The following is a 12,368-nucleotide window of genomic DNA, read 5'->3' as shown; positions in this document are numbered from 1 at the left end:
GCATTGTTACTGTTTCTATGGTCATAATGTGTGACAATCCAATGAATTTGACAAATTATAAGAGTTTGGGATGAATTTTGACTGTTTAGATAACACTTAAACTCGTTTTATCCCGAAACAGGTTTAAACCGAGAAAACAGGCTAAAACCGAGAGAAAACATTGATTTGAAGCAGTAAACAGCTATGTTACTCTTTCTAGGGACAAAATATGTAACAATCCAACATTTGACTAATTATAAGAGTTCGGGTTGAATTTGGAGTGTTTTGACACTACTTATACCCATTTTGTCCTGAAACAGGCTAAAACCGAGAAAACATTGATTCTAAGCAGTAAACAGCTTTGTTACTGTTTCTAGGGTCAGAATGTGTGAAAATCCAATGCATTTGACTAATTGTAAGAGTTCGGGATGAATTTTGAGTGTTTAGACACCACTTAAACTCAATTTATCCCGAAACAGGCTTAAACCGAGAAAACAGGCTAAAACCGAGAGAAAACATCGATTCGAAGCAGTAAACAGCGATGTTACTCTTTCTATGGACAAAATATGTAACAATCCAACATTTGACTAATTATAAGAGTTCGGGTTGAATTTGGAGTGTTTAGACACTACTTATACCCATTTTGTCCTGAAACAGGCTAAAACCGAGAAAATATTGATTCTAAGCAGTAAACAGCTTTGTTACTGTTTTTAGGGTCAGAATGTGTTAAAATCCAATGCATTTGACTAATTGTAAGAGTTCGGGATGAATTTTGAGTGTTTAGACACCACTTAAACTCAATTTATCCTGAAACAGGTTTAAACCGAGAAAACAGGCTAAAACCGAGAGAAAACATTGATTGGAAGCAGTAAACAGCTATGCTACTCTTTCCAGGGAAAAAATATTTAACAATCCAACATTTGACTAATTAAAAGAGTTCGGGTTGAATTTGGAGTGTTTAGACAATACTTATACCCATTTTGTCCCAGAACAGGCTAAAACCGAGAAAACATTGATTCTAAGCAGTAAACAGCTTTGTTACTGTTTCTAGGGTCAGAATGTTTGAAAATCCAATGCATTAGACTAATTGTAAGAGTTCGGGATGAATTTTGAGTGTTTAGACACCACTTAAACTCGTTTTATCCCTAAACAGGCTTAAACCGAGAAAACAGGCTAAAACCGAGAGAAAACATTGATTCGAAGCAGTAAACAGCGATGTTACTCTTTCTAGGGACAAAATATGTAACAATCCAACATTTGACTAATTATAAGAGTTCGGGTTGAATTTGGAGTGTTTAGACACTACTTATACCCATTTTGTCCTGAAACAGGCTAAAACCGAGAAAATATTGATTCTAAGCAGTAAACAGCTTTGTTACTTTTTTTAGGGTCAGAATGTGTGAAAATCCAATGCATTTGACTAATTGTAAGAGTTCGGGATGAATTTTGAGTGTTTAGACACCACTTAAACTCAATTTATCCCGAAACAGGCTTAAACCGAGAAAACAGTCTAAAACCGAGAGAAAACATCGATTCAAAGCAGTAAACAGCTTTGCTACTCTTTCTAGGGAAAAAATATGTAACAATCCAACATTTGTCTAATTAAAAGAGTTCGGGTTGAATTTGGAGTGTTTAGACACTACTTATACCCATTTTGTCCTAGAACAGGCTAAAACCTAGAAAACATTGATTCTAAGCAGTAAACAACTTTGTTACAGTTTCTAGGGTCAGAATGTTTGAAAATCCAATGCATTTGACTAATTGTCTAGGGTCAGAATGTGTGAAAATCCAATGCATTTGACTAATTGTAAGAGTTCGGGATGAATTTTGAGTGTTTAGACATCACTTAAACTCGTTTTATCCCGAAACAGGCTTAAACCGAGAAAACAGGCTAAAACCGAGAGAAAACATTGATTCGAAGCAGTAAATAGCTATGTTACTCTTTCTAGGGACAAAATATGTAACAATCCAACATTTGACTAATTATAAGAGTTCGTGTTGAATTTGGAGTGTTTAGACACTACTTATACCCATTTTGTCCTGAAACAGGCTAAAACAGAGAAAACATTGATTCTAAGCAGTAAACAGCTTTGTTACTGTTTCTAGGGTCAAAATGTTTGAAAATCCAATGCATTTGACTAATTGTAAGAGTTCGGGATGAATTTAGTGTTTAGACAACACCTAAACCCGTTTTATCCCAAAACATGCTAAAACCGAGATAACAGGCTAAATCCGAGAGAAAACATTGATTGGAAGCAATAAACAAATATGTTATTCTTTCTAGGGAAAAAATATGTAACAATCCAACATTTGACTAATTATAAGAGTTCGGATTGAATTTGGAGTATTTAGACACTACTTATACCCATTTTGTTCCGGAACAGACTAAAACCGTGAAAACATTGATTCTAAGCAGTAAACAGCTTTGTTACTGTTTCTAGGGTCAGAATATTTGAAAATCCAATGTATTTGACTAATTGGCTAGGGTAAGAATGTGTGAAAATCCAATGCATTTGACAAATTGTAAGAGTTCGGGATGAATTTTGAGTGTTTAGACACCACTTAAACTCGTTTTATCCCGAAACAGGCTTAAACCGAGAAAAGAGGCTAAAACCGAGAGAAAACATTGATTCGAAGCAGTAAACAGCTATGTTACTCTTTATAGGGAGAAAATAGGTAACAATCCAACATTTGACTAATTATAAGAGTTCGGGTTGAATTTGGAGTGTTTAGAGACTACTTATACCCATTTTGTCCTGAAACAGGCTAAAACCGAGAAAATATTGATTCTAAGCAGTAAACAGCTTTGTTATTGTTTCTAGGGTCAGAGTGTGTGAAAATCCAATGCATTTGACTAATTGTAAGAGTTCGGGATAAATTTTGAGTGTTTAGACACCACTTAAACTCGTTTTATCCCGAAACAGGCTTAAACCGAGAAAACAGGCTAAAACCGAGAGAAAACACTGATTCGAAGCAGTAAACAGCTATGTTACTCTTTCTAGGGAAAAAATATGTAACAATCCAACATTTGACTAATTATAAGAGTTCGGGTTGAATTTGGAGTGTTTAAACACTACTTATACCAATTTTGTCCCGAAAAAGGCTAAAACCGAGAAAACATTGATTCTAACCAGTAAACAGCTTTGTTACTGTTTATAGGGTCAGAATGTGTGAAAATCCAATGCATTTGACTAATTGTAAGAGTTCGGGATGAATTTTGAGCGTTTAGACACCACTAAAACTCGTTTTATCCCAAAACAAGCTTAAACCGAGAAAACAGGCTAAAACAGAGAGAAAACATTGATTCGAAGCAGTAAACAGCTATGTTACTCTTTCTAGGGAAAAAAATATCTAACAATCCAACATTTGACTAATTATAAGAGTTCGGGTTGAATTTGGAGTGTTTAGACACTACTTATACCAATTTTGTCCCGAAAAAGGCTAAAACCGAGAAAACATTGATTCTAAGCAGTAAACAGCTTTGTTACTGTTTCTAGGGTCAGAATGTGTGAAAATCCAATGCATTTGACTAACTGTAAGAGTTCGGGCTGAATTTTGAGTTTGTAGAAACCACTTAAACTCAATTTATCCCAAAACAGGCTTAAACCGAGAAAACAGCCTAAAACCGAGAGAAAACATCGATTCGAAGCAGTAAACAGCTATGTTACTCTTTCTAGGGAAAAAATACGTAACAATCCAACATTTGACGAATTAAAAGAGTTCGGGTTGAATTTGGAGTGTTTAGACACTACTTATACCCATTTTGTCCCAGAACAGGCTAAAACCGTGAAAACATTGATTCTAAGCAGTAAACAGCTTTGTTACTGTTTCTAGGGTCAGAATGTGTGAAAATCCAATGCATTAGACTAATTGTAAGAGTTCGGGATGAATTTTGAGTGTTTAGACACCACTTAAACTCGTTTTATCCCTAAACAGGCTTAAACCGAGAAAACAGGCTAAAACCGAGAGAAAACATTGATTCGAAGCAGTAAACAGCGATGTTACTCTTTCTAGGGACAAAATATGTAACAATCCAACATTTGACTAATTATAAGAGTTCGGGTTGAATTTGGAGTGTTTAGACACTACTTATACCCATTTTGTTCCGGAACAGACTAAAACCGTGAAAACATTGATTCTAAGCAGTAAACAGCTTTGTTACTGTTTCTAGGGTCAGAATTTTTGAAAATCCAATGCATTTGACTAATTGTCTAGGGTCAGAATGTGTGAAAATTCAATGCATTTGACTAATTGTAAGAGTTCGGGATGAATTTTGAGTGTTTAGACACCACTTAAACTCGTTTTATCCCGAAACAAGCTTAAACCGAGAAAACAGGCTAAAACCGAGAGAAAACATTGATTCGAAGCAGTAAACAACTGTGTTACTCTTTCTAGGGACAAAATACGTAACAATCCAATATTTGACTAATTATAGGAGTTCGTGTTGAATTTGGAGTGTTTAGACACTACTTATACCCATTTTGTCTCGAAACAGGCTAAAACCGAGAAAACATTGATTCTAAGTAGTAAACAGCTTTGTTACTGTTTCTAGGGTCAAAATGTTTGAAAATCCAATGCATTTGACTAATTGTAAGAGTTCGGGATGAATTTAGTGTTTAGACAACACCTAAACCCGTTTTATCCCAAAACGTGCTAAAACCGAGATAACAGGCTAAATCCGAGAGAAAACATTGATTGGAAGCAGTAAGCAAATATGTTACTCTTTCTAGGGAAAAAATATGTAACAATCCAACATTTGACTAATTATAAGAGTTCGGGTTGAATTTGGAGTATTTAGACACTACTTATACCCATTTTGTTCCGGAACAGACTAAAACCGTGAAAACATTGATTCTAAGCAGTAAACAGCTTTGTTACTGTTTCTAGGGTCAGAATATTTGAAAATCCAATGTATTTGACTAATTGGCTAGGGTCAGAATGTGTGAAAATCCAATGCATTTGACTAATTGTAAGAGTTCGGGATGAATTTTGAGTGTTTAGACACCACTTAAACTCGTTTTATCACGAAACAGGCTTAAACCGAGAAAAGAGGCTAAAACCGAGAGAAAACATTGATTCGAAGCAGTAAACAGCTATGTACTCTTTATAGGGAGAAAATAGGTAACAATCCAACATTTGACTAATTATAAGAGTTCGGGTTGAATTTGGAGTGTTTAGAGACTACTTATACCCATTTTGTCGTGAAACAGGCTAAAACCGAGAAAAAATTGATTCTAAGCAGTAAACAGCTTTGTTACTGTTTCTAGGGTCAGAGTGTGTGAAAATCCAATGCATTTGACTAATTGTAAGAGTTCGGGATGAATTTCGAGTGTTTAGACACCACTTAAACTCGTTTTATCCCGAAACAGGCTTAAACCGAGAAAACAGGCTAAAACCGAGAGAAAACATCGATTCGAAGCAGTAAACAGCTATGCTACTCTTTCTAGGGAAACAATATGTAACAATCCAACATTTGACTAATTAAAAGAGTTCGGGTTGAATTTGGAGTGTTTAGACACTACTTATACCCATTTTGTCCCGAAAAAGGCTAAAACCGAGAAAACATTGATTCTAAGCAGTAAACAGCTTTGTTACTGTTTATAGGGTCAGAATGTGTGAAAATCCAATGCATTTGACTAATTGTAAGAGTTCGGGATGAATTTTGAGTGTTTAGACACCACTAAAACTCGTTTTATCCCAAAACAAGCTTAAACCGAGAAAACAGGCTAAAACCGAGAGAAAACATTGATTCGAAGCAGTAAACAGCTATGTTACTCTTTATAGGGAAAAAACTATGTAACAATCCAACATTTGACTAATTATAAGAGTTCGGGTTGAATTTGGAATGTTTAGACACTACTTATACCCATTTTGTCCTGAAATAGACTAAAACCGAGAAAACATTGATTCTAAGCAGTAAACAGCTTTGTTACTGTTTCTAGGGTCAGAATGTGTGAACATACAATGCATTTGACTAACTGTAAGAGTTCGGGCTGAATTTTGAGTTTGTAGACACCACTTAAACTCAATTTATCCCGAAACAGGCTTAAACCGAGAAAACAGCCTAAAACCGAGAGAAAACATCGATTCGAAGCAGTAAACAGCTATGTTACTCTTTCTAGGGAAAAATATGTAACAATCCAACATTTGACTAATTAAAAGAGTTCGGGTTGAATTTGGAGTGTATAGACAATACTTATACCCATTTTGTCCCAGAACAGGCTAAAACCGAGAAAACATTGATTCTAAGCAGTAAACAGCTTTGTTACTGTTTCTAGGGTCAGAATGTTTGAAAATCCAATGCATTAGACTAATTGTAAGAGTTCGGGATGAATTTTGAGTGTTTAGACACCACTTAAACTCGTTTTATCCCGAAACAGGCTTAAACCGAGAAAACAGGCTAAAACCGAGAGAAAACATTGATTCGAAGCAGTAAACAGCTATGTTACTCTTTCTAGGGACAAAATATGTAACAATCCAACATTTGACTAATTATAAGAGTTCGGGTTGAATTTGGAGTGTTTAGACACTACTTATACCCATTTTGTCCTGAAACAGGCTAAAACCAAGAAAACATTGATTCTAAGCAGTAAACAGCTTTGTTACTGTTTTTAGGGTCAGAATGTGTGAAAATCCAATGCATTTGACTAATTGTAAGAGTTCGGGATGAATTTTGAGTGTTTAGACACCACTTAAACTCAATTTATCCCGAAACAGGCTTAAACCGAGAAAACAGGCTAAAACCGAGAGAAAACATCGATTCGAAGCTGTAAACAGCTATGCTACTCTTTCAAGGGAAAAAATATGTAACAATCCAACATTTGACTAATTAAAAGAGTTCGGGTTGAATTTGGAGTGTTTAGACACTACTTATACCCATTTTGTCCTAGAACAGGCTAAAACCTAGAAAACATTGATTCTAAGCAGTAAACAGCTTTGTTACTGTTTCTAGGGTCAGAATGTTTGAAAATCCAATGCATTTGACTAATTGTCTAGGGTCAGAATGTGTGAAAATCCAATGCATTTGACTAATTGTAAGAGTTCGGGATGAATTTTGAGTGTTTAGACATCACTTAAACTCGTTTTATCCCGAAACAGGCTTAAACCGAGAAAACAGGCTAAACCCGAGAGAAAACATTGAGTCGAAGCAGTAAATAGCTATGTTACTCTTTCTAGGGACAAAATATGTAACAATCCAACATTTGACTAATTATAAGAGTTCGTGTTGAATTTGGAGTGTTTAGACACTACTTATACCCATTTTGTCCTGAAACAGGCTAATACAGAGAAAACATTGATTCTAAGCAGTAAACAGCTTTGTTACTGTTTCTAGGGTCAAAATGTTTGAAAATCCAATGCATTTGACTAATTGTAAGAGTTCGGGATGAATTTAGTGTTTAGACAACACCTAAACCCGTTTTATCCCAAAACATGCTAAAACCGAGATAACAGGCTAAATCCGAGAGAAAACATTGATTGGAAGCAGTAAACAAATATGTTACTCTTTCTAGGGAAAAAATATGTAACAATCCAACATTTGACTAATTATAAGAGTTCGGGTTGAATTTGGAGTATTTAGACACTACTTATACCCATTTTGTTCCGGAACAGACTAAAACCGTGAAAACATTGATTCTAAGCAGTAAACAGCTTTGTTACTGTTTCTAGGGTCAGAATATTTGAAAATCCAATGTATTTGACTAATTGGCTAGGGTCAGAATGTGTGAAAATCCAATGCATTTGACTAATTGTAAGAGTTCGGGATGAATTTTGAGTGTTTAGACACCACTTAAACTCGTTTTATCCCGAAACAGGCTTAAACCGAGAAAAGAGGCTAAAACCGAGAGAAAACATTGATTCGAAGCAGTAAACAGCTATGTTACTCTTTATAGGGAGAAAATAGGTAACAATCCAACATTTGACTAATTATAAGAGTTCGGGTTGAATTTGGAGTGTTTAGAGACTACTTATACCCATTTTGTCGTGAAACACGCTAAAACCGAGAAAATATTGATTCTAAGCAGTAAACAGCTTTGTTACTGTTTCTAGGGTCAGAGTGTGTGAAAATCCAATGCATTTGACTAATTGTAAGAGTTCGGGATGAATTTCGAGTGTTTAGACACCACTTAAACTCGTTTTATCCCGAAACAGGCTTAAACCGAGAAAACAGGCTAAAACCGAGAGAAAACATCGATTCGAAGCAGTAAACAGCTATGCTACTCTTTCTAGGAAAACAATATGTAACAATCCAACATTTGACTAATTAAAAGAGTTCGGGTTGAATTTGGAGTGTTTAGACACTACTTATACCCATTTTGTCCCGAAAAAGGCTAAAACCGAGAAAACATTGATTCTAAGCAGTAAACAGCTTTGTTACTGTTTATAGGGTCAGAATGTGTGACAATCCAATGCATTTGACTAATTGTAAGAGTTCGGGATGAATTTTGAGTGTTTAGACACCACTAAAATTCGTTTTATCCCAAAACAAGCTTAAACCGAGAAAACAGGCTAAAACCGAGAGAAAACATTGATTCGAAGCAGTAAACAGCTATGTTACTCTTTATAGGGAAAAAACTATGTAACAATCCAACATTTGACTAATTATAAGAGTTCGGGTTGAATTTGGACTTTTAAGACACTACTTATACCCATTTTGTCCTGAAATAGACTAAAACCGAGAAAACATTGATTCTAAGCAGTAAACAGCTTTGTTACTGTTTCTAGGGTCAGAATGTGTGAAAATCCAATGCATTTGACTAACTGTAAGAGTTCGGGCTGAATTTTGAGTTTGTAGACACCACTTAAACTCAATTTATCCCGAAACAAGCTTAAACCGAGAAAACAGCCTAAAACCGAGAGAAAACATCGATTCGAAGCAGTAAACAGCTATGTTACTCTTTCTAGGAAAAAAATATGTAACAATCCAATATTTGACTAATTAAAAGAGTTTGGGTTGAATTTGGAGTGTTTAGACACTACTTATACCTATTTTGTCCCGAAACAGGCTAAAACCGAGAAAACATTGATTCTAAGCAGTAAACAGCTTTGTTACTGTTTCTAGGGTCAGAATGTGTGAAAATCCAATGCATTTGACTAATTGTCTAGGGTCAGAGTGTGTGAAAAGCCAATGCATTTGACTAATTGTAAGAGTTCGGGATGAATTTAGAGTGTTTACACACCACTTAAACTCGTTTTATCCCCAAATAGGCTTAAACTGAGAAAACAGGCTAAAACCGAGAGAAAATATTGATTCGAAGCAGTAAACAGCTATGTTACTCTTTCTAGGGAAAAAATTATGTAACAATCCAACATTTGACTAATTATAAGAGTTCGGATTGAATTTGGAGTGTTTAGACACTACTTATACCCATTTTGTCCTAGAACAGGCTAAAACCTAGAAAACATTGATTCTAAGCAGTAAACAGCTTTGTTACTGTTTCTAGGGTCAGAATGTTTGAAAATCCAATGCATTTGACTAATTGTCTAGGGTCAGAATGTGTGAAAATCCAATGCATTTGACTAATTGTAAGAGTTCGGGATGAATTTTGAGTGTTTAGACATCACTTAAACTCGTTTTATCCCGAAACAGGCTTAAACCGAGAAAACAGGCTAAACCCGAGAGAAAACATTGAGTCGAAGCAGTAAATAGCTATGTTACTCTTTCTAGGGACAAAATATGTAACAATCTAACATTTGACTAATTATAAGAGTTCGTGTTGAATTTGGAGTTTTTAGACACTACTTATACCCATTTTGTCCTGAAACAGGCTAATACAGAGAAAACATTGATTCTAAGCAGTAAACAGCTTTGTTACTGTTTCTAGGGTCAAAATGTTTGAAAATCCAATGCATTTGACTAATTGTAAGAGTTCGGGATGAATTTAGTGTTTAGACAACACCTAAACCCGTTTTATCCCAAAACATGCTAAAACCGAGATAACAGGCTAAATCCGAGAGAAAACATTGATTGGAAGCAGTAAACAAATATGTTACTCTTTCTAGGGAAAAAATATGTAACAATCCAACATTTGACTAATTATAAGAGTTCGGGTTGAATTTGGAGTATTTAGACACTACTTATACCCATTTTGTTCCGGAACAGACTAAAACCGTGAAAACATTGATTCTAAGCAGTAAACAGCTTTGTTACTGTTTCTAGGGTCAGAATATTTGAAAATCCAATGTATTTGACTAATTGGCTAGGGTCAGAATGTGTGAAAATCCAATGCATTTGACTAATTGTAAGAGTTCGGGATGAATTTTGAGTGTTTAGACACCACTTAAACTCGTTTTATCCCGAAACAGGCTTAAACCGAGAAAAGAGGCTAAAACCGAGAGAAAACATTGATTCGAAGCAGTAAACAGCTATGTTACTCTTTATAGGGAGAAAATAGGTAACAATCCAACATTTGACTAATTATAAGAGTTCGGGTTGAATTTGGAGTGTTTAGAGACTACTTATACCCATTTTGTCGTGAAACAGGCTAAAACCAAGAAAATATTGATTCTAAGCAGTAAACAGCTTTGTTACTGTTTCTAGGGTCAGAGTGTGTGAAAATCCAATGCATTTGACTAATTGTAAGAGTTCGGGATGAATTTCGAGTGTTTAGACACCACTTAAACTCGTTTTATCCCGAAACAGGCTTAAACCGAGAAAACAGGCTAAAACCGAGAGAAAACATCGATTCGAAGCAGTAAACAGCTATGCTACTCTTTCTAGGAAAACAATATGTAACAATCCAACATTTGACTAATTAAAAGAGTTCGGGTTGAATTTGGAGTGTTTAGACACTACTTATACCCATTTTGTCCCGAAAAAGGCTAAAACCGAGAAAACATTGATTCTAAGCAGTAAACAGCTTTGTTACTGTTTATAGGGTCAGAATGTGTGACAATCCAATGCATTTGACTAATTGTAAGAGTTCGGGATGAATTTTGAGTGTTTAGACACCACTAAAACTCGTTTTATCCCAAAACAAGCTTAAACCGAGAAAACAGGCTAAAACCGAGAGAAAACATTGATTCGAAGCAGTAAACAGCTATGTTACTCTTTATAGGGAAAAAACTATGTAACAATCCAACATTTGACTAATTATAAGAGTTCGGGTTGAATTTGGACTTTTTAGACACTACTTATACCCATTTTGTCCTGAAATAGACTAAAACCGAGAAAACATTGATTCTAAGCAGTAAACAGCTTTGTTACTGTTTCTAGGGTCAGAATGTGTGAAAATCCAATGCATTTGACTAACTGTAAGAGTTCGGGCTGAATTTTGAGTTTGTAGACACCACTTAAACTCAATTTATCCCGAAACAAGCTTAAACCGAGAAAACAGCCTAAAACCGAGAGAAAACATCGATTCGAAGCAGTAAACAGCTATGTTACTCTTTCTAGGAAAAAAATATGTAACAATCCAATATTTGACTAATTAAAAGAGTTTGGGTTGAATTTGGAGTGTTTAGACACTACTTATACCTATTTTGTCCCGAAACAGGCTAAAACCGAGAAAACATTGATTCTAAGCAGTAAACAGCTTTGTTACTGTTTCTAGGGTCAGAATGTGTGAAAATCCAATGCATTTGACTAATTGTCTAGGGTCAGAGTGTGTGAAAAGCCAATGCATTTGACTAATTGTAAGAGTTCGGGATGAATTTAGAGTGTTTACACACCACTTAAACTCGTTTTATCCCCAAATAGGCTTAAACTGAGAAAACAGGCTAAAACCGAGAGAAAATATTGATTCGAAGCAGTAAACAGCTATGTTACTCTTTCTAGGGAAAAAATTATGTAACAATCCAACATTTGACTAATTATAAGAGTTCGGATTGAATTTGGAGTGTTTAGACACTACTTATACCCATTTTGTCCTGAAACAGACTAAAACCGAGAAAACATTGATTCTAAGCAGTAAACAGCTTTGTTACTGTTTCTAGGGTCAGAATGTGTGAAAATCCAATGCATTTGACTAATTGTCTAGGGTCAGAGTGTGTGAAAAGCCAATGCATTTGACTAATTGTAAGAGTTCGGGATGAATTTTGAGTGTTTAGACACCACTTAAACTCGTTTTATCCCGAAACAGGCTTAAACCGACAAAACAGGGTAAAACCGAGAGAAAACATCGATTCGAAGCAGTAAACAGCTATGTTACTCTTTCTAGGAAAAAAATATGTAACAATCCAACATTTGACTAATTAAAAGAGTTTGGGTTGAATTTGGAGTGTTTAGACAATACTTATACCCATTTTGTCCCAGAACAGGCTAAAACCGAGACAACATTGATTCTAAACAGTAAACAGCTTTGTTACTAATTCTAGGGTCAGAATGTTTCAAAATCCAATGCATTTGACTAATTGTATATGGTCAGAATGTGTGAAAATCCAATGCATTT

This window comes from Camelina sativa, chromosome 19 (assembly GCF_030686135.1).
Source record: "Camelina sativa cultivar CO46 ecotype springtype chromosome 19, ASM3068613v1".
Taxonomy (NCBI): domain Eukaryota; kingdom Viridiplantae; phylum Streptophyta; class Magnoliopsida; order Brassicales; family Brassicaceae; genus Camelina; species Camelina sativa.
This window is presented reverse-complemented; position numbering follows the sequence as displayed.